The sequence below is a fragment of the Macrobrachium nipponense genome, chromosome 18, assembly GCF_015104395.2.
Source record: "Macrobrachium nipponense isolate FS-2020 chromosome 18, ASM1510439v2, whole genome shotgun sequence".
Classification (NCBI taxonomy): Eukaryota; Metazoa; Arthropoda; class Malacostraca; order Decapoda; family Palaemonidae; genus Macrobrachium; species Macrobrachium nipponense.
Genome location: NC_087211.1, coordinates 19,043,459 through 19,070,124, shown reverse-complemented (window position 1 = coordinate 19,070,124; position 26,666 = coordinate 19,043,459). Strand labels below are relative to the sequence as shown.

At 37.9% G+C, this 26,666-nt stretch overlaps 1 protein-coding gene across 4 annotated transcripts in view; it reads left to right on the top strand.

The window, feature by feature from the left end:
- LOC135196905 (stress-activated protein kinase JNK-like) overlaps positions 1-26,666 on the top strand; it is a 395,869-nt gene that overhangs the window by 295,068 nt on the left and 74,135 nt on the right. The window contains exon 1 of one of the 4 annotated variants that reach the window (XM_064223719.1): positions 17,773-17,892. The exons of 2 other annotated variants lie outside the window; for them this stretch is intronic. The gene's annotated coding sequence lies outside the window, so the exon portion shown is untranslated. Of the gene's footprint in view, positions 1-17,772; positions 17,893-23,748; positions 24,148-26,666 lie in introns of those variants that run through there. One more of the 4 variants, XM_064223720.1, reaches the window with a different exon arrangement.

The window sequence follows — 26,666 nt, the reverse complement described above, 5'->3', positions numbered from 1 at the left end:
CACACACACACACACATATATATATATATATATATCACTCGTGATTCGTTTATTACACAACACCACAAATGACCAGTTTCGACTATTTTTAAGCCAGATACATAGTGCTATATACTATAGATACAAGACTGACAAACATACACAACCGTTTGAGACTCCAGATCCTTCATTGACAGGAGTCAAAGTAGGAGTGGTTTCAAAACACATTTGGGTTATCGGTAGAAATCACAATTTACTCTCGAGGGACAATACTGATAAACTATAAATCCATACCTGACTGGTGTCAAGTGTACTAATGAGATTTCTCGCCCCTCCCCCTGGCACCTGCCAGGTGTGGCTCTGTAGTCTCCAACGTTCTGTCTGTTAATGGTATTCTCCCTTGAGAGTGTATTGTGATTTCTACTATTAGCCTAAATGAATTGTGAAGTCACTCCTCCTTTGGTGAATCCTTAGTCTCAAACTGTTGTGTATATTCGTCAAGCCCTGTATCAGTAGTACATGTATTGTGATTCCTAATACTATGTATCAGTCCTTCGAAAATGGCCTGGGAGTAAAGTCGAAACCGGTCAGAACCTACACCCCATTTCTTATTTTTTTTCCATCTGTGGTAAAATATATATAATATATATATATATATATATATATATATATATATATATAAATAAAGTATGAAGACAGGAACAATTACTCAAGGATAAACAAACATTTGTTGAGCGCCAACGTTTCGTATCAGCTTGATACATTTTCCAGGATGAAATTGCGATTACACATCAATTGCGTTTAAATAGTAAAAGATTACACATTATTTACCAACACCCTAATTAAAAACCTATTTAATAAATTATGAATAAAAACAGAATAAGAACAAACACAGAACAATAGTAGTGAAAGGGATAAGAGCCAATAGAGAACAAAATTAAATAAATAATAATTAAAAAAACTGACAAGACACACCTACCCACAGTGGTAGCATAAGGATAACTGACACGAAACATTACGGAGGGGAGTGTAAACAAAGAAACAGGTAATTAGGCAATAAACAGTTGGGTGGAAGATGATTGGTGGTTAAGAGTAGGTACACTTAGATTAATTATGATTGATTCAAGGGTAGTAAGTTGTAAGTTCCTCCTATATGTCGGGTTCTTCCTACAATATTAAAACGACTGGCGTGTTTTTGCAACTTTATATATATGTGATATATATATATAATATATATCATATATATTATATATATATATATATATATATATATAACGTAAGAAATAGTAAGTACTGAATAATTTGGTAGTATGTTGAAACGATATGTTTTATCAATTGGCTTTTTCTTGAGTCCTTTTTCCATAGTACACAAGTCTGCCATTCTACTTGACCCTAGGAAAGTGCTGCATTCAAAGTGTGAAACTGATGATGTCCATGGTGATGATGCAACGATGTTCTCAAGTATATTCATAGAAATCTTCAAAATAGCTTTTTGTCGCCCCCCATGCTTTTTTGGGGTCAGTGAAAATTTGAAATGTTTTAACTTCAGAAAAGACAAAAAGAAAAAAAAATTATCGATAACTGCGTTCGTAGTCACATAACTCGTGTTTGGCTGCTGAGTATTGGTGCTGGTTGAGTGATGTCAACGATGCACCGCCGTCCTCACACCAAGAAGTAGCGCCTCAGTGGCATGGTTGGTTTGGTCTTGTCCTGCCACCTCGGTGGCCGTGAGTTCGAGGTGTGAGAGATGTGTATTTCTGGTGATAGAAGTTCACTCTCGACGTGGTTCGGAAGTCCCGTCAAGCCGTTGGTCCCGTTGCTGAATAACCACTGGTTCCATGCAATGTAAAAACGCCATACAAACAAACAAACACACAAACAATCACATCATGAAGTGGAAGAGTCCTGGGGAAATACAAGTTGGCTGATATTTATTTAGTTTTATCAAATGGCCTCACGGTATCCAGTGGTTTGCCTTACCAGCGTTCTAACATAAAGAACTCGCTCGTTGTTCTAAGGAAAACCTGGTTAAAGTAAAGAGTAAAGGATACATATAAGTAAGAAAGTTTTCATGTGAACCACGAAACGATTGGGCGTTGAGGATCGTCCATTCTTTGCCAGGTGGGCAGTGGATCGTTTCAAAGAATAGAATTCGGAACTTTAACGCTAAGTGATAGAAATCTTGGACGGTTCCTATTCGACTGTCTGGTCTGAGTAGTCGAACATTTTCCGAGACTTGCCATCAAAACAAGAACCAGGTTGGAACAAGTCGGAGCGAATATATTGAATACTCCTATGTGGTCATTTGTAGTTCTTCACTGTTTGAGGCAGATAACTGTATATTATTTCAGTTTGAATCATATCCCTGTATGTTATTTTAGTGTATCTCTGGTGGATTACTGCGTGCAGTGTACCGTGCGCGGCGTGTTGTAGGTAGTGGTCAAGTCATTTGCACCGCTTCTCCTACTTCTGTCGGATCTTTCCTAGAAAAATGATCCCCACCCCCAGGGGTTTTCGAGGGTCGTTATCTAGGACTTTACATACCTTTGGGGTCATTATCTTCATGATATTGACAGCCTTTTGTGTATTTTTTTGCGGTAAGCCTCAATGGGGGATATTTTCTCTTGATATATATATTTTAAAACGATATGTTGTCTTGCGTCACATGTGGCGGATGGTACCTGGCGTTAACCCTTACTTATCTCTCCGTCGAGCAGACTTGATCCACCCACCGCCACGCTCATTATCTCTTCGGGGCAAGTGTGGGACTGGGGTTTTGTAATGTACATCGGCGGTAAAAATGCAACGTACCGGCGTAGCGTTAGGGACGGCGCGACGGGACCGGGTGCCACTTTGCATTAGTATAATGGTAGGCATTACTATGCTAACGCTGCCGCCGACTCGTCGCTTCGACGCCTGCTGCTGCTGCTGCTGCTGCTGCTGCTGCTTCTGCTGTCTCAGCGCCCCTCCCACTTCATGTCGCCCGCTCGCCCGTCTGCTCGTTCCGGCTGAAACCACAGTTTCGGTTTCAAGTTGTGAAAGCATTTTATTTTACGTTTCGTTTAAGCATTCTGTTAATTTGTGTAGCAAAAGCCTTCAACTTCACTTTTGATGTGGCGTAAGCATTCGATTCACTTATTTAGCATAAACGCAAACTTTATATTTTGTAATTTGTTCTTACAACTTAGTAAGTATTATTGCTTATTTGCCCAACTATATTATAAGAAATCAGATTTATTTCCAGTAAATACAGTAAAAGCATTTTGTTAGATCTTTTAGCAACCATTATATCGGGTTTATTTTTGTGTGCAGCGTACGGTTTAGACTTTTCTATTGTTTTTTTTTTGTAGCCTGTAGTATGTATTTTTTTATCTTATGCCTCGTATACATTTGATTTATTTAAAATACTAGATTCTCTGACTATTCGTTATTTCAAGTGTACATTGTTGTGTTTGAGATTTTCTTTTTCCATTTGAGTGAAAATAACGGAAGAGTTCACTTCTTATTTTCTGCTAATGAAAATAGCGGAAGAGTTCACTTCTCCTTTTCTTTTGAATATTACAAGAATTCCTATCGATTATTAATGTTGATTCAAGTGAAAGGACTCTGTTTTCCTTTCTTTTGTAAAGCGTAAACGTTAGAATCGATAAGCGTGATGTCATCATATAAACGTGACTGAAGGCTTGGGGCTCGGAAGTCATGTTCATTACTTTAGTATACTAGAAGCAGTACTCTTAAAGGCATCACTTGTATGTGGATCAGAGTTTCTGAACTTCTAAAGAATTTTACTAGGAATTAGTTGATAATATGATTCTGCAGTAATTTTCTGTAGCTGGCTGTGTCATCATTTGAAAAGATGAGATGAGGAATTCAATCGTTGAATAATTCTTATCGATTATATATATATATATATATATATATATATATATATATATATATATATATATATTATAAAATGAGAGTACAGGGGAATTATTTGCAATAGAGCTTCGATGTCAAACGATGTTCGTGACTTAATAGTTTTGAATATAAAAAAAAAACACATATGTTTGAGACAAAACATCACACCCACTCACACACACACACACATATATACATACATACATATATATATATATATATATATATATATATATATATATATATATATATATATATATATAAATTTTATATTCTTGTTGCGCTTGTGAGGCGCTAGTATGTACGGTAGTGAAAATAAGAAATTATCTGTAAAGAGGTTCGGAATGATGGTGAATTATTATTGCTCTTCCTCTCCCTTGCACACATAAACGTACACAAGAACAGACGCCTGCAATAATGGGAAATACATTGCAATTTTTTTTCCTTTAATGTTTTTATGGCGATTTCATTTCGACGGTAGTGACTAATTCTATTTTGTTTCCGTCATCATGCTGGATTCCTCCTTAGTCTTTGGGTGATATGCATATAAGCTTCTTGATTAATATTATTGCGCTATTACAGAGTAAGCATTATTTGTTTTTCAAGTCACGAAATAAATCGCAGTGTACGTCATCCAGCTTAAACATGCGTTTCGTCCGAATGATGTCTGGTATAAACGTCGGTTTCGTTTGCATGACGAGATCGAAGAGAAGGGTTAAAGTCCCCTACTTGTCATTAGAAAATATAAAAGGCAAGAAATCTATTGTTGTTGTATTGTTGAAGCTAACCTTATAATGAGTAACAGGTCACAGAAAAGCCCAAAGTAAGTAGGCTGAGGGAGAGAGAGTCATTTCCTTGAACATAGGAAAGTTTCTGACAAAATTCTCTAGGGGGCATCGCAATATGCCTATTCGAAGGCAGATAGAAAATAGAAAACGCCTTTTTGAAGAGCTGAATAACTGAAAAATAGAAATGTCCGACGTAGGGTACACATAGCCGGTGAAGGATCGTCCGATTAAGGCAGGAAGCCGGGAGGAACCGACATCCAAGGAATTGCAGGGCCTTCCGGGACCTTTTCTATCCCTTCTGCTTCAGGGCGAACGAATGAAAGATGGAAATGTGCTCGGATGTGTCTGCTGTCAATTTCTCTCGACTTCAGAAGTCTCCAAATCTATGGCAAAATCTAAATGGAATTTTCTTTTGAAATGAACCTTTCATCTCAGATGTCAAAAAAAACATTGAAATAAAACCTTTGTAACGTAATTATAATTATTGCATGAGTTTGCTGTAGTGTGTGTGTGTGTGTGAGAGAGAGAGAGAGAGAGAGAGAGAGAGAGAGAGAGAGAGAGAGAGATGTAATAAATGTCCTGGTATGTTTCGTTATCTTTTATTGTATTTTCCATTTTTTATGTCCTTTACATTTTGTTTATTATTTAAATTTGTTTTGTGATTTCATTTTTCAAGTTCTTTATCTTTGCCTGCGTTTGTTTTCACTTGTGACTTTTTTTAATGGGTATATACTCGCGCGCAAAGTAACCCAATTGTAGCTAGTCCTGTGAAAAAAATTGCCATTGGGTGGTGTTTTAGGACGTGAGAGCATAAATTGAATATGGAGAGAGGTTGAAGCTTTTGAGCAATGCTTATGCCAGGTTAAGAATTTTGTTGGTGAATAGTACGAATCGGTGACAGTTAGCCGCAATTTTCTACACCTTCGCTTCTATGGTGACCCAAACCGTACGTGCCGATAGAGGTGGATAAATACTCTTGATGGAATGGAACTAGCCACTGAAGTCAAAATACCAGAAACCAGTGAATGTGTTACTACTTACTGGACGAAGTTCCTGTGTCATTTTCGTATGGTATTGCTGCTCTGTGGGTCCCAGGTTAAGCCAACGGATTTCTTACTTTTCCTTCCCAATCTGTTGACCTGGCCTCACCCTGAATCCCTTCTTGTACCACATAGCTCCCTGGTCTCCCCTTTCCCCCAACTATGCTCATTTCCATACGATGTTTATGCAAAACATTTAACTACCAAATGACTCCCGTATTTCCCCAGCACCTTTTATCCTTCTTCCGTCGCCGTCTCCTCACATGACCCCCTTCTACCAGCACTTACCCTCCTCATCTCCACTTCTCACCCCTCATAGGTTTCCCCCGCCCCCTTTTTAAACCCGTCTCTTTCCCCCTCCCTCAACGCTTCCCATATTTTTCCCACGGAACATAATGTGACCTAATCCATAGTCTGTGATTTCCATACTAAGTGTTGTGTCAGTAATGGCGGTCGTTTATATGTGAAGACACGTCAGTCGTATTCTTAATTTGGTTAGAAAAGGATAAAAAGATTAAAATAGTATTATGTTATATATATATATATATATATATATATATATATATATATATATATATATATATATATATATATATATATGCTTAATGTCAATAAATAGCGCGCGAAAATATATTTAGCCAAGGCACAGGAAAAATAAAAGGAGGAGTACCGAGCGCTTTCGTGTTATTTCAACACATTGTACCTCGAAAATGTATTGAAATAACACGAAAGCACTCGGTACTTTTATTTTTCCTGTGGCCTTGGCTAAATATATATATATATATATATATATATATATATATATATATTATATAATATATATATATATATATAAAACCATGTAAAAGTAATTTTTTGCTTATTCTTGTATGAGTATATTTTTTGTCGATACTGGATATTGTTTTGTTGAGGTGTCTGGAAAAGGTGTCGGATGTTTTCCTTCTTGTATGTTTTTCTCTTTTTATGTGCAGTTAGTTGTGGTTCTTCAGTGAAGGTTTGGGGTCGCAAAAGGCTTCCCGTATTTTGCGGCATCTCATTTTTCCGAGGAAGGAAACATGACGTAGGCGGGATGGCGAATTTTTGAAATATGCGAAATGAATCCGGGTTATATCCGGGCCCTTTCAAAATGCAAATGAAGTTATTACCACTTTTGCGCCAGCGTTAGGCGTGTCTGGCAGGAGCAATAGCATTTAAATGTGGACTCGTTCCCTCGTAGGATGCGTGAAATGGATTGGGGAATAAAGTCGGCGTTATTTTGGACGGGGTTAATTGTGATGTGGAGAGCGTATGTGTTATGTTGTGCGTGGTCGACACTGACGCGTTGCATCTGACATCCGTTTTTTTATCCTTATTCAAATATGAAATGAATGAACTGGTGACCGGAAATCATCAACCTTCTACTTTTTAATTTGTGGCGTTGCAATTATTGGGTTCTATAAAGCAAAATAATCATAAGATATATTGCAGTCTTCATCCTCGCCATTTTTCCTCTTCACTGTTGTGATGTTGTTTCATGTGCAGGAAACAACACAGTTTAAAGAACTTGCTCCCCATTGAAAATATCATCCTGTGATATAAGAGAACTATATACAAATTTGGTGACTATTACTTATGTTGGTTCCTGCCTGCATTGATGCAGAACACCGGAATGAAAGGTTGAAATTCCTGAAGTTCTTAAGATTTGCCCATGAGCAAATATATCAATTTGAATGTCTTGAAGATTTGTCATTCAAATGCTTACTGTTTTCCTCTCTTGTGTGTCCATTAACTGTCGTCAATGTGAGCCCGTCAAAGAAGAAAGAAGAGTGAAGTGTGCTGTTATTGGTGAGCTTTTCCTCGTGGGTGCTGAGGGAAAGCTGAGGAGAGGAGAGAGAGACGAGAGAGAGAGTAAGATCCAGGTGTCGCAATGCGTTGTCTTCGTTGTTGGTTTGCGATAAGGTTGGCGATGAGGATTGAGGTTATGGAGGACGTAGTAGGTGCCCTTCGGAAGAGCATTCCTTTGTTGGTCGTTCATGACACTTTGACTTCGAGAAGCGATGTGGTCTCTTGGGTGTCGCTTCTAAAACCCGCCATTTCACGTGCAGTCATTTTTGTTTCATTTGGACTTCTTATGCCTTGTTCATCGGGATTTTTTTTTGTGATTATGACTCGGGCTAAGTTGTGTCTGTGTAGCAGAAAAGCAAAGCTTTTTATTTCGTAAGGTGCCTTTCACAGAATGCGAAGCAATGCATTCTCGGCGTGAAAAACTCATACGTATCAAAATTCCTCTAATGGAGCTGTGTTATGAGCTGAACTATTTAATTCAGTGGAGATTTATTAAACTCCTAACCGTACAGATGCGATCATTTTACGTTGTCTCAGCAGCTCTTCTCCCGAGCCACTCCTGTTCCAGGGGAAATCCCAAAGTTGACATTATATATAATATATAAATATAGATATATATGTGTGTGTATGTGTATGTATATATATATATTATCTATATATATATATATATTATATATATATATATATATAGTATATGATAAATATAGAACGTAAGTAGTATTTTTCAGAGACTGTTATGTCTCTCTTCAGGTAGGTGATGGAAAGAGAGACGATGAGCAGTCTCTGAAATTTCTATATTTTGGCATTTCATGGGATCCTTATATATATTATATATATATATATATATATATATATATAAAATATATAATAAAAGGATCCCATGAAATGCCAAAATATAGAAATTAAGTACTATATTTCAGAGACTGCTCATTCTCTCTCTCTCCATCACCTACCTGAAGAGAGACACAACAGTCTCTGAAAAATACTACTTACGTTCTATATTTTGGCGTTTTTATGGGCTCCTTTTATTAGATGGAATTCTGTTGTAACAGAACATGTTTACCAGTCGTGTATGTATGTATGTATGCATTATAAGAGAGAGAGAGAGAGAGAGAGAGAGAGAGAGAGAGAGAGAGAGAGAGAGAGAGAGAGAGAGGGCGGTTTATTGAAACGTCTTATACTTATATGTTTTACTTTAAAATACTCTTTGAAAATGTCTTTTTCCTTCAAAAGTTAGTTTATTCTACATGCTGATTTGTGTGCGTGTTCATTCCCGTTCCGATGCTCTTGGCACAAACACAACCATTGTTAATCACACACATACACTCACACACACACACACATAGAGAGAGAGAGAGAGAGAGAGAGAGAGAGAGAGAGAGAGAGAGAGAGAGAGAGAGAGAATATTGATAAATGCTCATCTCAGTTTTATGGTTTATTTTCCATTGTAAATCGTCAGTGTCTGACAGAGAATGGGTGTTATTATTCATCCTGAGAAACCTTTTAGTTGAATAAAAATTGGGCTGGTTTTCGTCTAAATGGTCGTGTTTCTCACTGGACAAGACGGTTCACCTCTTGCTTTGTCAGGCTGTTTCTTTGCGTCCCCGTCTGTCTCAGGATTGTTCATCTTTGATTTCTGAGGCCATGAGCGTTGTCTTGAACGTGGACTGTGTTTGTACCTTTTCTGTCTAAGCAGTCTTTCACGGATATTTTCTTTTTGCAAAAATGGAGGTATTTGTATTTGTGTGTATGTGTATGTATATTTGCAATTTGATTTTTCTCATTTCTGAGAGTCGTAGCTCCATGTTATGGAATACTTTTCTTATTTGTTTTTCAAGTTTGCCTACCTAAAAGTTTCTTGTTGAATCTCCTATTTACAGGAAAATGAGTTTGCATGAATTTTTATCCTTTATTTTGTAGGAGGATTGTTGGGGAATTTGCAAAAAGAGGAAAAATCTTGAATAGAAATTTAAAGAAATACGAAATGTATTAATTGATGAGATTTTAATGGCGAAACTAATTGACGCCGACATGTCAGCATGAGAGCATCCAACTTTGCAGTTTTCAGTGAAGAGGAATGCAAATGATGAAATGTAACTTCATTCGAAATATATGCATTGTTGGGAACGCTTGTTTCGCGACAGCTGATATTTGTTGACCCGGAAAAACGCGAATGGAGAGATTGAATGAAAAATTGTGGCCCGCACCCGTTGACAGAGGCTTCTTTGGGTTTGCTTACAATTCATATGTTTGTTTGTACCTGCGAATCGTCTTCCAAGATCAATCTTGATCGCTGTAACCCGACACCTCGGGAGTAAACGTTTGCGGACGGTGTTGGGACTTGGGAGGGAGGGAGATGTCGCCCTCGGGGACTCTTGATAGTCCCTGTTAGCTCTGTCAACAGGCTGACAAGTCGGAACAGTCATGGATAGAATCAGCCGTAGTTCGTAATTGCCGGTATTTAGGAAGGTGCGCTTTAAGAAACTGGTTGGAAGTTTCACAGAAATCATTTGGAAGTAGGTCGTTACGTAGAAACGATAGTGATAAGAATGTAGAAGTATACGTATTTTGCGTGGAAGGGATGATGAGAACATGATTTGGAATGGTATTGCCAAAGTACACTAGTAAGGGCAATTGTGAGACATTGAGATCGTGGCATTGCACAAATCTTGACAATAAATTTGAAAAGTTCGTTGTAACCCGTCCTGTAATCGTTTGAAACCTTTCAGTGGTAAAAGGCTATATTTTTTTATATAACGGTTTGTCAGATTTCCTTGTACACTACGTATTTGTTTTATTTTGTCTAAATTAATAAAAAGTGCTTTAATTGCTTTTGGTAATATGCAAAAAACCATGCACTGTATAAGCAAATATTAAATGGTTGTGGATATTTTTGCACTTTGTTTTGTACGTCATAGTTGTGTAGGTTTGCACTTGAATGATCCTCGCACAGAAGAACCCTTTTCAATTCATAAAACTGACAATGTCATCGTACTAGTCTCCTTTTGCTTAGCCATGCCCTTCTTGTCACCGTGGAGACCTCCAAACATCTAAAAGTCGTCAGTTTCTCATCTCTGTCACCAGTCCGTCGCTTATTTGCAAACTTCAGCAGTTGCAGATTTCAGTCTTCTTCCATTGGGCTATAGACTCAACTAGGCTCTTTCATCGATCGATTCTAATACCACTGCTCGCGTAGATAAGACTGATAAAAAGCCCCGCCTGGTCTTCATTCGTTTATATACCCACATATTAATTCAGTTGATAAAAAAAAAAGGTTCCCAGAAATTCCATGGTTTTTGAAACGCCTCACATTTCACCTTTACTGCTGTCATTTACAGGATGATAGAACATGTACAGCAAGAGTTCTACTTCTATCAAGCCTCGTGCATGACTGTTGCATAATAACCGTATGGTCTGTAAATCGCTTTTGTCTTGAAGTAGGCCGCTATTCCTCTGTCTTGTCATGAGTCGGCTTCTGCCAGGATTTTTATGACATTCTACGCCCTCTTGAGTTAAAATTTTGTGGCGTCTAATCGCACAGGCCGTGTTTTTTTAATTTCGTTACTGGATTAGCCAACCTGTTGTTGGATTACAATTTCTTCTCTCTTTCGCGAGATGTTTATTGGCCATTTAAGATTTGTATTTAATTAAGATTTTGGAGAGGGTATGCAGTTTCAGTGTGCGTGTTCTACTAGTTAGTTTAGTATTTTGGATCTTTAAAAGTTGATTTATATTGAAGTTCACTTTTTTTCTTTTGTGAAGCGGTTCATTGTTGTTTACTTTTATTGTACTAAAACTAGTATAAAATAAGCATTCTGGAAACGAAAGATTGGTGAATGGGACAATGTAAGTGTAAAGGATTCGATACATTTGTGTAAGAATTTGAAGAGGCTAATGATGTGGACGAAATTACACTGGGTGTTCATCCAAGATTCATCACTATTACCAAGAGTTATTGGGATTACAATTGAAATGCTGCATTAGACTGATGGTGTGATTGAGTAGCTGATCAGGGTTTCTAAATGTCTGGATGAGCAAAGGTTTCAAAGGATTTGGTGAGATGAAGTATTGTTCAGGTTTATAACAAATTATAGGGGCATAACATAGCCTAGTATAACAAGAAGGTGTATGTTAGGATTTTGATTGATGGAATGACCGCTTGGCAAAGAGTAGTGTGGTGTGGGTTTAGACAAGGAAGGAAGAGTGTGAGTCAAGTGTTTATTGTGAAATACTTGTGAGAGTTTTAGATTTAGAAATGAAGAGAAAATCTGATTATGGAATCGATGTAAAGGTCTTGAGGTCGTCTAGTTTAGAGCAAGAGTTGTTGAGAGCAATTAAGAATTTGAATGATGAAGTGAAGCATGTGTTAGGGTATGTAGAAAGAAGAATAATTTGGTCGCTGGTCTGAAGTTAAAGTTGGTCGGAGAAAAGGATTTGTATATCTCCGTGGCTGTTCTGTTTGTGGATGAGTGATTAGAAAGGACTTGTAGATGTGGATGGGAAGTTTTGGGTAAGGTAATGAATGAATGGTGAATGGATTGTGGACGATACGGCACAGATCGAGAATATTGAAGTGAAACTTGAGGTTTGTAAAAGGTGTACGAATGAATTTGCAAGAAGAGGAATTTGATGATCAATGTGAGCGAGTAAGGGGTATGAGGCCAGGGAGGTAGAATAATTAGTTAGCATGGATAGTGGAAAAATGGAGACAGGGTAGTGATGCAGTTGTTTAGAAGTAAATATATAGAAGAATGGGAGAAAAGTTGAGTCACGGGATCAGTGAAGCAAGAAAGGTAAAAAGGTACGTACAAAATGTCAGGAGACTTTCATTTTTGCAGTTTATAAGGGGGGTTGTATGAGGGTGTTTCTTGTATCAGCTGTCGTCTAACATAGACAGCTGTGGGTATAGAACGTGAATGAAGGAAAAAGTGTTTATGCTGTTGAAATCGACTGTTTGCATCATTGATTAGGTATTAAGAATTATTCTTACGTTGAGAAATGTGGCTGTATGTAGAAATGCTAAGATGGCTTTATAGGTATAAGGATTTGTCAGAGTATTGCAAGATGCTGTCTGGTCATGAGAGAAGAATGAACGACAGTAGGCTGCTGTAGAGTGTCCATCATTCAGAAATATTAAGCCTGAGAAAAGGCTGAGAGAGATTGGATAGAGCAGGAATTTGAAAGCAATCTATTAGATGCCCAGGAAGAACGGGAGTAGAGGCAAGTTAGTATGGTAATGACATATTGGTGTAGGGTGTTTCTACGCTCTGACATTGTGTATACTGTGTGGGTGTAGGAAGTGACTATTGTTGACGTTTTACTGCACGAGAGGCTTATCCGCAATTCATGAGTTTAGAGTATGAATAGAGCAGTTTCCGTTGTGTGGTGTATATGTATTATACTAATATATTATATGTGTGTGTATACACATGTATATGTATAATACTTTGCTGATGTTTATAAATTCTCGATTAGGTTGATAAGCGATTAATATGTATATTTATACAACCATTTCCAAAGACTCTATTTATGCATGCATGAAAGTACGATATATAGATAAGTAAAGGAAACAGAGACAAGGAAATTGGGAAAGTTGTGACCCATGTACATTTGGCGGATGGCAAGCAAGCAAGCAAAGAGAAATAAGGAATCATTTGAAATGAAAGAGTCGTCGTCAAGTGCTGATGAAAAGAAAGTTCAGAACTCTAGACTGACTGCGATTTCCCATTAACTCTGAGGATTCAGACTGACTGTCTTTCCCAGAAAAGGAAAAAAAATGCAATGATGAAGAGACTCCATGGCGGCAAAAGTAAGAATTGGGAGAATTCAGATACAAACAGAAATGATCTGGCATTGTCAGTAATACTTCAGTGACGTAAAACTGATAAATGACGCATGTTAATTGAACCTTTTTTATTGTGTAGATCCGCTTTAACCAGATATATGTAAGATTCCAATATATATATATATAATATATATATATATATATATATATATATATATATATATATATGTTGTGTGTGTGTGTGTGTGTGTGTGTGTGTGTGTGTGTGTGTGTGTATGTATGTATGTATGTATACGTTAGTACGTATATGTTATGATTTTCTCGTTACGAGTGTTTACGTCTCGCCTACCGATTTGGTAGCCGAAGTTCGCGCCCCGCTTTGCCAACGTAGAATTAGAGGAATTTATTTCTGGTGATTAGAAATTCCATTTCTCGATATAATGTGTTGGGATCCCACAGTTAAGCTGTAGGTCCCGTTGCCTAAGTAACCAATAGATTCCTAGCTACGTAAAAATATTTAATCCTTCGGGCCAGCCCTAGGAGAGCTATTAATCACTCAGTGGTTCCTGGTTAAACTAAGATATACTTAATTTAACCTAATTTTTAAATATATATATATATATTATATATATATATATATACTTGTGCGCTGTATATATGTGTGTGTCATCTCTAAGCTAGGCTTTGGGTTTGGCCTTTGTGCCTCTGACGTCACAGATGTCACGCGGTCGTGTGCAGACGACTCATCGTCTTTCCCTCAGTTTTCTCACTCAAAATCTCTGACCTCCCTTCTGAATATTCAGAGACGTGGGATTTTTATACCACAGTTTTAGGTGACGAGTCTCTCGGTCCTGAATGATACAGACTCGTTGGCATATATATTTACACATCTCTCTCTCTCTCTCTCTCTCTCTCTCTCTCTCTCTCTCTCTCTCTCTCTCATTGATTGATTTGTACTCGATTTCAGCCATCTTCGCTTCTGTCTGTCAGTGTTTTTTTCCGTTTAAACTTTTTCATGTTTATTCTTTTACGAGAGAGAGAGAGAGAGAGAGAGAGAGAGAGAGTCCGTTTTTATATATGTTTTTGAGAGAGATGAAGTAATTGCTATACATCATTATATCTCGAACAGTCTATATATACTACTACCATAGTTACGTAAAAGTGATTCCTTGGGGTCCGTTATTAGGAGATAACTTTATATTAGAAATAGCTTTTAAAAAATTGATCTTTGGTATTCATATGATTTTTCCTTCCGTGGGGTTGTTATTAAAGAGGAAGGTCTGACCTGCTGATGTGTTCATTTTCCAAAATACAAGAATTTCCACTGTGTTGAACAGCATGAAATATAAAAGCGAGTTTAAAATCCCTTTTAGTTCTTTTTAGCAGCGTTTCCTTTGAAGTCGAAAGGTCAAAGATTGGTGTAAAAAGCAATTTTGCTTTGGCCAAAAATACAGGGAGTCTCCATGAAATTGGCGTATTCGTTGAATTTAATTACTGTAATCTTTTATGACGCCGCCGTTGTGAATTTTATAAGGAGCTGGGAAAACGTGTACCCAACAGGTTTGGTCTCTTTAAGTGATTATAAGGATTTTACTTCTTCTGGTCCAGTTTTTCCAACTCGGTCAGAGACATCTGTAAGGGCCATCAATAAGGAAACCTTTTAGCACAGGCAATTTTCAACTGTAAGACTTAGAAGGGCATCACTTGTAGACGGTGACATTCCTAGCTATGTCATTGTTAAATTACATGTCCGACGCGAAGGTAAGTCACGCTGTACCAGATCAATACATGGATGGGCTACCGCCAAGAAATTACTTAAATTGCCTCATTGATTTGCCTAGGAATGAAATGTTGACACCTTCTGAAGATGTAAAGGTCATGTATACATATATATATATATATATATAATATATATATATATATATATTATTATATTATATATATATGTGTGTGTGTGTGTGTGTGTGTGTGTGTGTGTGTATGTATGTATAATATACAGATATAAAATTTCTTCCACGAGAATGAAGACGAAGGGTAGACCAAGACAATTTTGAGTATTGAACAATTTCGAAAGTAAAGCTTACGCAAGAAAGCACTATGAGGTCTTAGATAATTGTATAGAGGGAAAATACTACCCAGGTACCCATAGGACACTCTTGAAGGCAAAATATAAATGGTGGAAAATGCAGTTACCAAAATAGTAATGTAATAGTCAGCATTTTATAAGATATTTGTTTTAATTTTAAAGGGTCAGTAATAAAACCTCTCAAAAATATATTTTCTTAATTTTGAAGGCTCAGTAATAAAACCTCTAGAAGATATTTGTTTAAATTTTATAGGGTCAGTAATATAACCTCTCGAAGATATTTTTTTTTATTTTAAAGGGTCAGCAATATAACCTCTCGGCAGTATGTCCCACTTAAAAATAGAGGTGTTCAAGATCATGTTTCTAAATAAGTGAGTGAGTCAACCTTAATCTGTCAGTAGGGGGATTACATGACAAACACCTCTTGAATTGCCTGATACACGAACATTATATTTATGGGGTGCAACTCTTACGCAGTTCTTTCCCAGTGATCCTATAAAGAAATGTTTGCGTGATGAACAGTTCCTTTTGTGCAGCCCCCTTGTTTGTGTTACTGGTTTGTTGCAACATATTTAGATAGATAGAGGGTTCATGTTGCTCTCCGATCGAAGTTGTACTCTTAAAACTCTCCAATATCTTAAAGATGACATCATGATACAGTTCGAAATTCGCGTTCGCACTGTCTTTTTATGTCCGTGTGAAGTGTTATATTCGTCGAAAATAAAAATGTCCTCCTTGTCAATAGAAGAAAATAATTGTGCGCTCATTTCTGATAAGATAATTGGTGAAATCATATTTTTATGTCAACGCAATCTTCCTGTCAAGTATTGCTACTTGTTTGTGAAGTTCCAATACAAGTAAAAAAAAAAAATGGCAACTCACATCACACATTTGCTTACTAAGAGATGAGTATGTGAATGAGTCATTCACAAACTCGAAAAGGTGTTCTTCCGGTGAGTCATTTGAGTAACCCCCCTCCCCCCCCCACACACGCAATACGAGACCACCCCCTCCCCTCCTCACCGTTACCCTCTCGCTCTCGAACGGAAATTCCAATGGTTGTCATGAAGAGAAGTATAGCAATGCTATACTTTGCTATGCAGACACCACACAACCGCTACATCTTCATCCTAGCGGCGCTGTTCTGTGAATGTATAATTCTCTCTCTCTCTCTCTCTCTCTCTCTCAATGATAGGGTCCTGATTTACACTTAACAGATCGGGTAGAAAATCCGTTTTAATGTCACTCATGCAGAACATAGTGAATGACCTCAAATGCATACAAAATAAAACGGTACTCCTTGAATACTCTCCAAGACTGCAATAAGTATTCGCATTCATTCATATAAAACTATTGAACATTGAACCTTAGAGGTGTACCGGTGCCAGGATGCCAAATATGGCAATAGACTCCCAAGGAGAGAGAGAAAGAGATTATGTAATTACCTACGCAGTGATGAGGGAAATTGTTTTCCGAATGTTAAGCTGTTAGGATGAAGTACTTGTCTGAGCGGTTGACTCTGTCTGTTAATTTACAAACTGCACCTGCGAGGATGTGAACGTTGCCATACTCGTTGCCTCTGAGAATTGGTGGAAAATGCAATCAAGCAGTTCATGAGTGACTTGATAGGACGAGTTGAAACTAGTTATAGTCGGAGGTGAGAATGTTGCTGATAAAGCTCTCACTTGGAATCATAAAGGGTAACGATGTATGCATTGTTCTCTCAGTTCCAAGCATTTAATTTGAATAGGTTTGAGGAATTTTCCAATGTGATTCCCATGTGAAGAAAATGGCGTTGAGAAATAAACAGTTCCATTGGAAACGCAGGAGATAATATGTATAAATATGGAGTAAACCTTATGAAACTAGAGCTGGAAGAATGTTTGAACGTGTAGCTCTCGGCAACTTTTCTTTGTAGACGTATCCAAAGCGGGCTTGCGTTGCAACTCTCAGTGAGAACGTGATTTAAAAACTGCACTCGTTTTGTGTACCGTCAATGCAACCGAAAGAATCAACTTCCATCTTGCTGGAAGTGATATCACAATTGATCCAAAGGGAAACATCATATTGGTTGGAGCAGACAGGAAGTGTTGAGCGTTTCACCTATCACGAGAGGAAGCAGTTTTCCCGGGTGAAACAGGTGTCCATTCAGCACCGCAAAGGCAGGTGTTTCGAGAAGAGGGTTACTCAGTCAGTGAGTCATTCGCAACACGTTTGTGTGACGTCACGCATGTCTACCAAGGACGCGCTGCACCTGTGGTGGCAAGTGTCCTCCCCTCTCAGTACAGGTTTGGGGGATGTTCGCTGAACACGTGTTGTGGCTTTTAGAGGTCATGTTGCCGAGTAGTAAAAGGGAAGAGATGATTCATTCATTGAGACGCCCTCAGTTTTCTTGCGGCTTTGTGCGGGCCATGTCATAAGCGGCTGGAGACAGCAGTGTTTGGGCGGGATTTGTGTTTTTCCACTCGCCGTCGGAGGAGTCCTTTCTTGGTATTGTATTTTTGGAGGAGTTTTGTTTTGTGCAGTAATTGTATTGTTCATTTTTTAAAAGAATGTTGGCGCTCAGTGTACTTCATTCACATCTCTCTAGCGGTCATTATTTTTTTTTAATTTCTATTCTTATTTAATACTTTGTTAGTTCCTTGTAGGCCCTTTGTAATCGCTTTGGCATCAGGATTTCTCAGTAGGAATGGAAGTTTGTTTCCATATCCAAAGCATGTCATCCTCTACATCTGACAAATGTATTTAACTCGCGCATTCATTTGCACATCCACAATAGCTTCTAGAAAAAATTTCTATTTAAGCTGTTAGGTTATTTGCAAATATGTTACATTATATAATATATTATATATATATATATAAGAATATATTATATATAGTATATTATATTATATATATATTATATATATATTATTATCTATATATATTAAATATATATATATATATATATATATATATTATATATATATATATTATATAACATGTACTATACGATAGAATATACGCGTGTTCGTGTGTACAAAAGCAAAACCACACTGTGTGTGTTCTTTTAGCAGAGTAATGACAAAGCAAAGACGCCATCGCTTGTTTTGAGAAAAACCCAAGGAATACAGATTCCGAATGGCCTCGCATAACGAGAATAGATGATGGCCACAAAGAGTGGCAGGTTCCATATTTTAGGATGATCTTAATGAATACAGGGCTTGGAGGGATGTGGTTGTGGATGAATTACTGCGATCGAGTACGAGAAATATGGTTCACTTCTTTTCCCATCTCTTTAGATCGAAATCTTAAAGTAGACATTTCCATCATGATTCATCTCTCGTTATGATAGTTAGATATTGCTTTCACTGGCATATCTTTGTTTCATGGCAGTTTTGTGAGATATTTTCTCTCGCATCACAAAAATGGGTTATTTCGTGTGTGTGTGACCTCATATGGCATTTCTTTCAAGACCGAATCACACCTCCTTCGGCTGATCATTTTCAACGTCATTTTTATGGCAGCATATTTAACATCACCTAGAGATTGCCTCGTGACTTTTCGTGAAGTAGAGTTTCTGGCAATGTATTCGAATGGACCAATTAGCCATGAATTATACTTTGTACCTGTGGTGGCTTGCGCAGTACACTATAACAGGTTGTGATCTACGCGGACGTTGCAGGTAGCGGTGCTTCTGTTGTAGCATTATGCCGTGTGGGTCTCCTTAACAGGTAGATGAGAGTCGGCAATCAATATGGGTCTCCTTCTATAAATAGCCTCAGGAATTACTTAGTAGCGCTGTGTGGGTGCTTAGGACGCTAGTTTTTTTTCTTCTTTTTTTCTATGATCGAACTTCTCTTTCTTTTGCTGTTCCTCGAATGCACGCGAGAGCGCACTGATACAATTATATATATATATATATATATATATATATATATATTATATAATATACGCACTGTATATGAAATATTGTATATTTACATATACAGTGTATATATAATATAATTAATATACATATACACTGTATATGTAAATATTGTATCAGAGAGAGAGTGAGAGAGAGAGAGATAGAGGGGGGGTGGGGGGGGGTTCCGTGATGACCTTATTTTGGTGTACACAAATTTCTCTCTCTCTCTCTCTTCTCGCTCTCTCTCTCTCTCTCTCCTCTCTCTCTCCCTCTTCTTCTCTCAATCACACACACACACACACACACACACACACACACACACACACGAGGTATCTGCGTGAAAAGTGGCTGTTGTTCACCGTAGACACTGTCTTAGAACATTCTTTGGGAGGTTATTTAAAGCCTTTCCTCCTCCCTTGTCCTTCTTGTTACTGTGACGTGTTCATAGTTAATTCCCATAATATGGTTTTCCAGGTAAACAGAAGAGATACTGTTCAATGTTTGTATTATTTTTTCCCAAATTCGTTCGGTGACTTCATGCTTGGTGTCAGCCCATTGTCAGATCCACCGAATGCTGCATCCACAGTCAGTGTGTTGTGTGACCCAGGAACGATACTATTTTTACCCTTCAGTTTGTGATTTCCTTTAGTTTTGACCTTCCAATTTTGTATTTACAAGAGTTTTTAGCTCCAATTTATCATTTACTGCAATGATGCTGTTTTTCTCAATGCACAGCACAACATTGAATGTTGTGGTTCTACATTGATTTCATTCCCTTATTTACTTACAAGTAGAGCTCTTTAACTATGTATACCTAAACGTTACTTTGTGAAATGAACAGTGATGCATTTATTCACAGTGGGAAAGGATTTTTAGTTGAGGCAGTGTGCCGACACTTTAGATTTCTGTCTAGAGGCCATCATAAAGCTTAAATAAAAGTATCAAATGTTCACCATTGCAACGGGAAATGACGATCCTTTGGGTATTTTTCCTTAGCAGTTACTAGTAGAAAGCTTGGTGAACTTTTTTTTATATATATTTCGTTTTTAACGTTGAAGGTATTTTCAGTTACAAAGAACAAGGCGGCAAAGTTATCTAAGGCATGTTGATTTTTAATGTGTATATTGCTATTGCCCCGAATATGTCATTTTTTCTCATTTGGAATTAATTGATATAATTCATGTTAGGTCGTGTTTGTGAGTTTTGCCTCTTACACTTATTTGTAAGTATTGTAAACGAGCAAGAAACCGCTTGGGGGGATTTCCAAAAGCATCGTGAAGATACTTTCTGAGATTTTTCTTTGATTTCGGGACACCTGCGACCCAAGGATACCCACTACTATTCATGCAAGTGGTTAATGGCCGTTATTTTGATATTGTTGATTGTTCGATTTCCGCAATGTTAGTTTATTTATAGTAGTCGATTGGTTTGGTTTTCTTTGAACAGTTTAATTTTGAATCATTTTTACACTACGTCTTTTAACAAGGTAACCAGACCTGACAAACAGTGGCGGGGATTCGTGTGCCTCACTTAGTCCAAGACTCTTCCGGAAAGGAATTGTGCCATTTTTGGGCGAATAATGGATATACTTGTGAGGACCTTAACCATATCATGTCCAAAGGAGTTTGAAGTGTCAGTTTATGAAGAAAAGTATATTTTATATTTTTTATATATTTTTTGTTTTTACAAATTTACTTATATTGATTTTTTCTCTTTACAGGGTTACTTATTTTATATAATTGTTTAATTTACTTCAGGGAAAATAATTTTTCTATCGTTTGTAGATAAACTTACATATAATGATTGATTTCTCTGTCTTTGCAGGTATGTTATGCTGGAGTTTAGTTGCTATAGGTCGTAGTAACAAGGTAAGACGTGGCTTTAGAGGAAAACCCTGTATGTTTGGGAATATTTATATCACCTGTGTGTGTGATTTTTTAAGATTTATTTTTTAATGTCGCCCTCGGAAGTTGGATGTAATATAGTCAGTTGATGGTAGTAATAACTTGTGTGCCTTGTTCGCTTTGTAATCATGGAGTGCATATTACTTACGCACTTACCTGAAATGGAAGTGGCATGTGCTTGAAGGAAACTCAGATTAGAAAAATGTATATCAGGTAATGGCATTAGTTGCCATTATGCTGTCATTATTTTAGGATAACTGGAGTTATGAAATATGCACGATTTCCCTTTTTATATTTCTTGTTTTATGTTGACTTATGTTCCGTTATTTCTGATGATTGTTTCTGCATTAGTTGTTATCAATAATAGGAAATCATTAATTCTGAATATTTATAGTTCAAACCAGCTGTCAATTGTAAAATAGTATAAGGAGCAGAGAGAGAGAGAGAGAGAGAGAGAGAGAGAGAGAGAGAGAGAGAGAGAATTGAATTGAATTGAATCGACTCTTGTTTTTTTGGTTATATTTCCAAAAGCACAGTTTGTGGATATGAGTGCTTGCAAAACGCACACACATTCTCTCTCTCTCTCTCTTTTCTGGACGACCTGTCTATTTATATCATCATGTGCTCAATATACACTGAAGTGGAGCATCACACAGCGCCCTTCCCAACCCTCCCACTAAGCAGCTCTCTGTAGTTTGTCAACTCTTATAAATAAAATGATGTGTGTGTGTGCGTGCGTGTGTGGGTGCAGAAATGTTGAAGGACCGCTCATTAAGAAGTGACGGTTGTGGAACAGAGGGAGATAATACGCGAACAGGTTATTATTGGCCTGCTGTCATCTTCATCCTCATCTCCAGCATTGTTTATTTGTGCAACGAAGTCATCTCCTGTTCTAATGAGGCTTATTTCTCTTAGCTCCCTCCTTCTCCTTTGGGTTCTCTCCCTCTTCGAACTTCTCACCCTTTCCACATTTATTCACTTTTACCAACCATCCATCCCCCCCCCCCCCCCCCCCCCCCCGCACCCCTCACCCCCATCCGTTTCCCTTCCCTGAATTAACTATGGAGGTTGCGATGAAAGTGATTTGGTGGAGAAAGATGTTTAATTTAGAATGATGTCGAGCCTTTGAAGGTCGACTGATAATGATATTTCGATAATATTCATTCTAAATCTGTCCGAGAGCTCTGTTTCTGATAAGATAATGTGGTATTCTGGTGCGCCGAAGGAATGTGTTGAACACTAACCACCCCTGCTGCCTGGTTTCTGCTGTTTAATAATCATGTTAGTGGGTGATTGATTATACTGTATACAGGAAGTACATTGTTCTTTGCTGAAATGTGTTATTTTGGTTTTCTGTAAAAGAAAACTATTGAGATGGCTTTGTCTGTCCGCCCTGAGGCTAGAGGGCTGCAAATTGGTATATTGATCATCCACCCTCCAACCATCAACCGCAACAAATTGCAGCCATCTAGCCTCAGTAGTTTATTTAATTTCAGGTTAAAGTCAGCCTTGATAGTGAGTGTGGCACCGCTGTATGTACCAATAACACAGTCCGTGGCTGAAAGTTTCATGGGTCACAGCTGAGAATTCCATACAGCATTATAAACTATACAGAAAACTCGATTGCGCCGAAGAAACGTCTGCGCATTTTTTACCTGTTTATTTGTGATACTGAAAGTGTTTAGCTTTTGTTTTCAGCGTTATAACCTTTTCAATGGGGTTTTCTTGATACCCTGCAGGATTTACCTTGCAATATTGTTGGTGCCTAGCAGCAGCGCTACAAAATGGGACTGGAAGTTGCCAGTCTGGGTTCTGTTCTCCCAGGTCAATGTCTAGGAGCCAAACAAGGCATCATTCCCTGCGCCTTTCATAGAGAATTATTGGTGTTGCGAGGGAACATATTCTCTCTCTCTCTCTCTCTCTCTCTCTCTCTCTCTCTCTCTCTCTCTCCTCTCTCTCTCTCTCTCTCTTTTCTTAATGTGTACCGGTGAGATCTTGAGCACATGCATTGCCAGTTATATTATTATTGAAGGAGATTAAATTATTATTATTATTATTCTCATGTCGTACCATTATATATAAACAAATCGTTTGTGGGCTTTAAGATCAGTCAAAGCCCCCTAAGAGTGGACGGGTATCTTTTGATGTTTTTGTGCAGTAGGCAATCGAAAGTGGTGCACACAAACACACACACGTACATCTGTTGAGCCATTGGCTGAAGTGGGCAGCGAGTGGGTCAGTTTCTTTTGAGGAGACGGACGGTGGCACTTGGCTGGCGGCATTAGTTAGTGGTCCTCCCAACCTGTGGTAGTAGTGTTTGTTGCCTCTGCTGCTGCTGCTGCTGCTGCTTTCTGCTTCTGCTGTTGCAGTTCTCTAGTGCTGTCCCCGCTAACTGCTGCTGCTTCATCTTTCCCCTCCTCTCTCTCGGCATCCTTTATCAGATTAGCCTCTCGTATCATTATGACGCTTAATCATTCCTTTTCCATTTTTGTGAAACATTGCTGTCTGATTGTCATTCCCTATTGATTTCCGATTCGCTCATTTTGTCTTGAAGTGAAGATTGTGAATATTCTATTTCCTGTCTTTAGAATTTCAAGCGCCTTGTGTTCTTTCGATTGGTGTTCAGTCGCTTGTTACCTTGTGATAAGGCATTCATATTTTTCTTTACTCGTTAATCTGCCCTTTGAACTTTTCCCATTGTTTGGTTATGTTGTGAAGTCATGAGCCCAATTAACGGTCCGCTTCTTGTTGACTGGTGTAGTTGCAGTCACATGCATCCTTGAAGGAAGGAAGTGTTGTATAAATATCCTCTGGCTGATTATCATCATCATCATCATCATTATCCGTGGCAAAACATTTATTTCCTATAGGATGTAAACCTGTGAAGTGTTGTTTTACGATTCCATGATATTAATTCTTCAAACCAGTTCGCAAGCTGATGAGAAGCGAGAGGTAAGTTACTTGAAGCAGCGATGACCTCTTTAGTTTTGACGAGCGGTCAAACCAGGTCACAGGTATTCATTGCAAAGTGTAGAGGCCGACTGGGCAACCCACGCAAGACTAACAATAAACCTAGCGCTGCCAATAGCACACTGTCGTAGAGGTAGTAGACTGTCACTGTCGCGACCAAGAGCAGGGAGGCGTAGATGCTCATCAGCGCTGTGTGTGTGTGTGTGTACGTGTACGTGTACGTGAGCGTCTCACCTATACCCCACGAGCCTCCCTACCCGTATGTCTTCTCGGCGCCCCTTATCTGGTGCATCGGTGGCACCAGCACACTTAAACTGTTATAATCTTGATGATCATAAGGATGGCTCCTTGCTGTAAATCTCTCTCTCTCTCTCTCTCTCTCTCTCTCTCTCTCTCTCTCTCTCTCTCTCTCTCTCTCTCTTTGACGCTCTTCCAAAGATTTCGAATGCACGCTTTCATTTTTACAGCTTTGCAAAAAACAGAAGGGCCACATTTGCTGATTATATATAATGGCGAGTCTATGGCTCTATGCTTTATACACATAATTTTTTCAACGTTAGGCAGTGTCAAGTAACATGGGATGGCTCCAGGCGGAAACTTGAAGACATTGGTCACCGCCACATACATAACTTGAAACAAATCTTGGCAGATGAATCGCGGATGGATCCTTATTGAAGAAAAGAAGGCTCATTGACAGCACGTCGACCTCTCATTACCCACCTTTTAACATTTACCTTTGTCGAGCGTATTTTTCTGTGCTTGTGTATGTGTTAGCACAAGTAATTGTGGTTCAGTTTGTTTATGTTTATACTCGTGTGAGTGTGTATATAATATATATATATATATATATATATATATATATATATATATATATATATATATATATATTATATATATATATATGCATGCTACGGCAGAGTGTACAAAAGGAACTGAGGTTTTCAGTAGGGAGAGTTTGGTTTCTTTCAAATAACTGCTACTCTCAGAAGATCGGCGCCCTTTCATTCATTTTGACACTTAGCTACTTGAAATCAGCCATTGTTCGAAATAAATTAGGATGATTTTTATGGATGAATTTGTTGCTGTTGTTTTTTCTTCTACGAAATGTGTGACAACAATATGCTATAAAACGATGCGTAGTTATGCAGTAAAAATGCGAGTAATCTCAACCTTGAAAATGATACTCGATAGAGAGACTCGGTTTAGAGGTCAAATTTATTTATTTTCTTGGGATTCCCTGCGCCCTTCCAAAGCACAGTGATAATGTGATTGTTCATTCACTTGTTATCTAATCCATGATTTTATGATGGTTAAGCGCATCATTACTTTAGAGCCTATTCTGTCATCTAATAAAAAATCATGGGCCACTTACTCTATTGTCACGTCACACACTTTTAGGTTTTATTCTTTCCTTTACTACTGCGGTTGAGCAGGATTTGCTCTGACTTTTGGTAACTTCGGCTCTCTCTCTCTCTCTCTCTCTCTCTCTCTCTCTCTCTCTCTCTCTCTCTCTCTCTCTCTCTCTCTCGGGGTTCAGTAAAATGCCCGAATCTCATTGCAGCAATGTGTGTGATAAAGATTGTCACAGTTTCTGTTGATGACGAAAAAAATTGCAGTTTTGGTTGATGTTTGTAGTTGATTATAATTGTGTATATTTTGATAATTGTCTGGTTTAGTGTAATTTGGTTCATTTCTGATATTTATTTTAAATTTTGTATAGACCAGAGAAATTTGGGGGAAACACACACATTTCATTTTATAGAAATGCAGTAGACTACTTGATAGAAGTCAAATTCGTTTCAAGGAATTGAAGACAGCTGCAGTATTCGTGGTATGTGAAGAAGACTTCCGCACCAAATACTTGAGTAAAGTGTCGTTAATATTTTTCCCATATGCTTCGCTTTTGTTTTGCCTTTACTGGAGTATTATTCAACTGAGTGATACCAGCAGCGTCAAGAAACTTTATTTTGAATAAAAGAAAAAATGTTGGGTAAAAACGCACTGTGTAGCCATTACTTACTTCATTTGAATTATGCTATATTTGTTATCTCTTGTGTGTGGTTTTGTCTCTCTTGGGAGTATATTATTTAGTTATTTAACTTGTCGAGGAAGCTGATGTTCATTGTAGCCGGTTCCCTATAAATGTGCTTGTAATTTGTTAATAGTATTGGCAGTATTGATAACATCATCAGCAGCAGCATCATCATTACGAAGCAAACGAATTGATGCTTTTGTCGGTAGAGTAGAGGTATATATAGGCACTGTGCAGATTCGGTTCATTCTTGTTATTTGTTGAGAAAACAAAGACGCCTCAGAATCGGCGAACGATATTGTTTGGTGCACATATCGACGATGCCTTTTGGCAAGTCGTCTATTAAGAGTTCGTGTTGTTTTGTAATATTTAAATGGCTGGTAACAAATACGGCTTTGTTTGAGTTGCGATCTATTGTTTCTCTCTCATGAATCTTTCATGATGGAAAGAGAATAAGGAATTGTTTTGA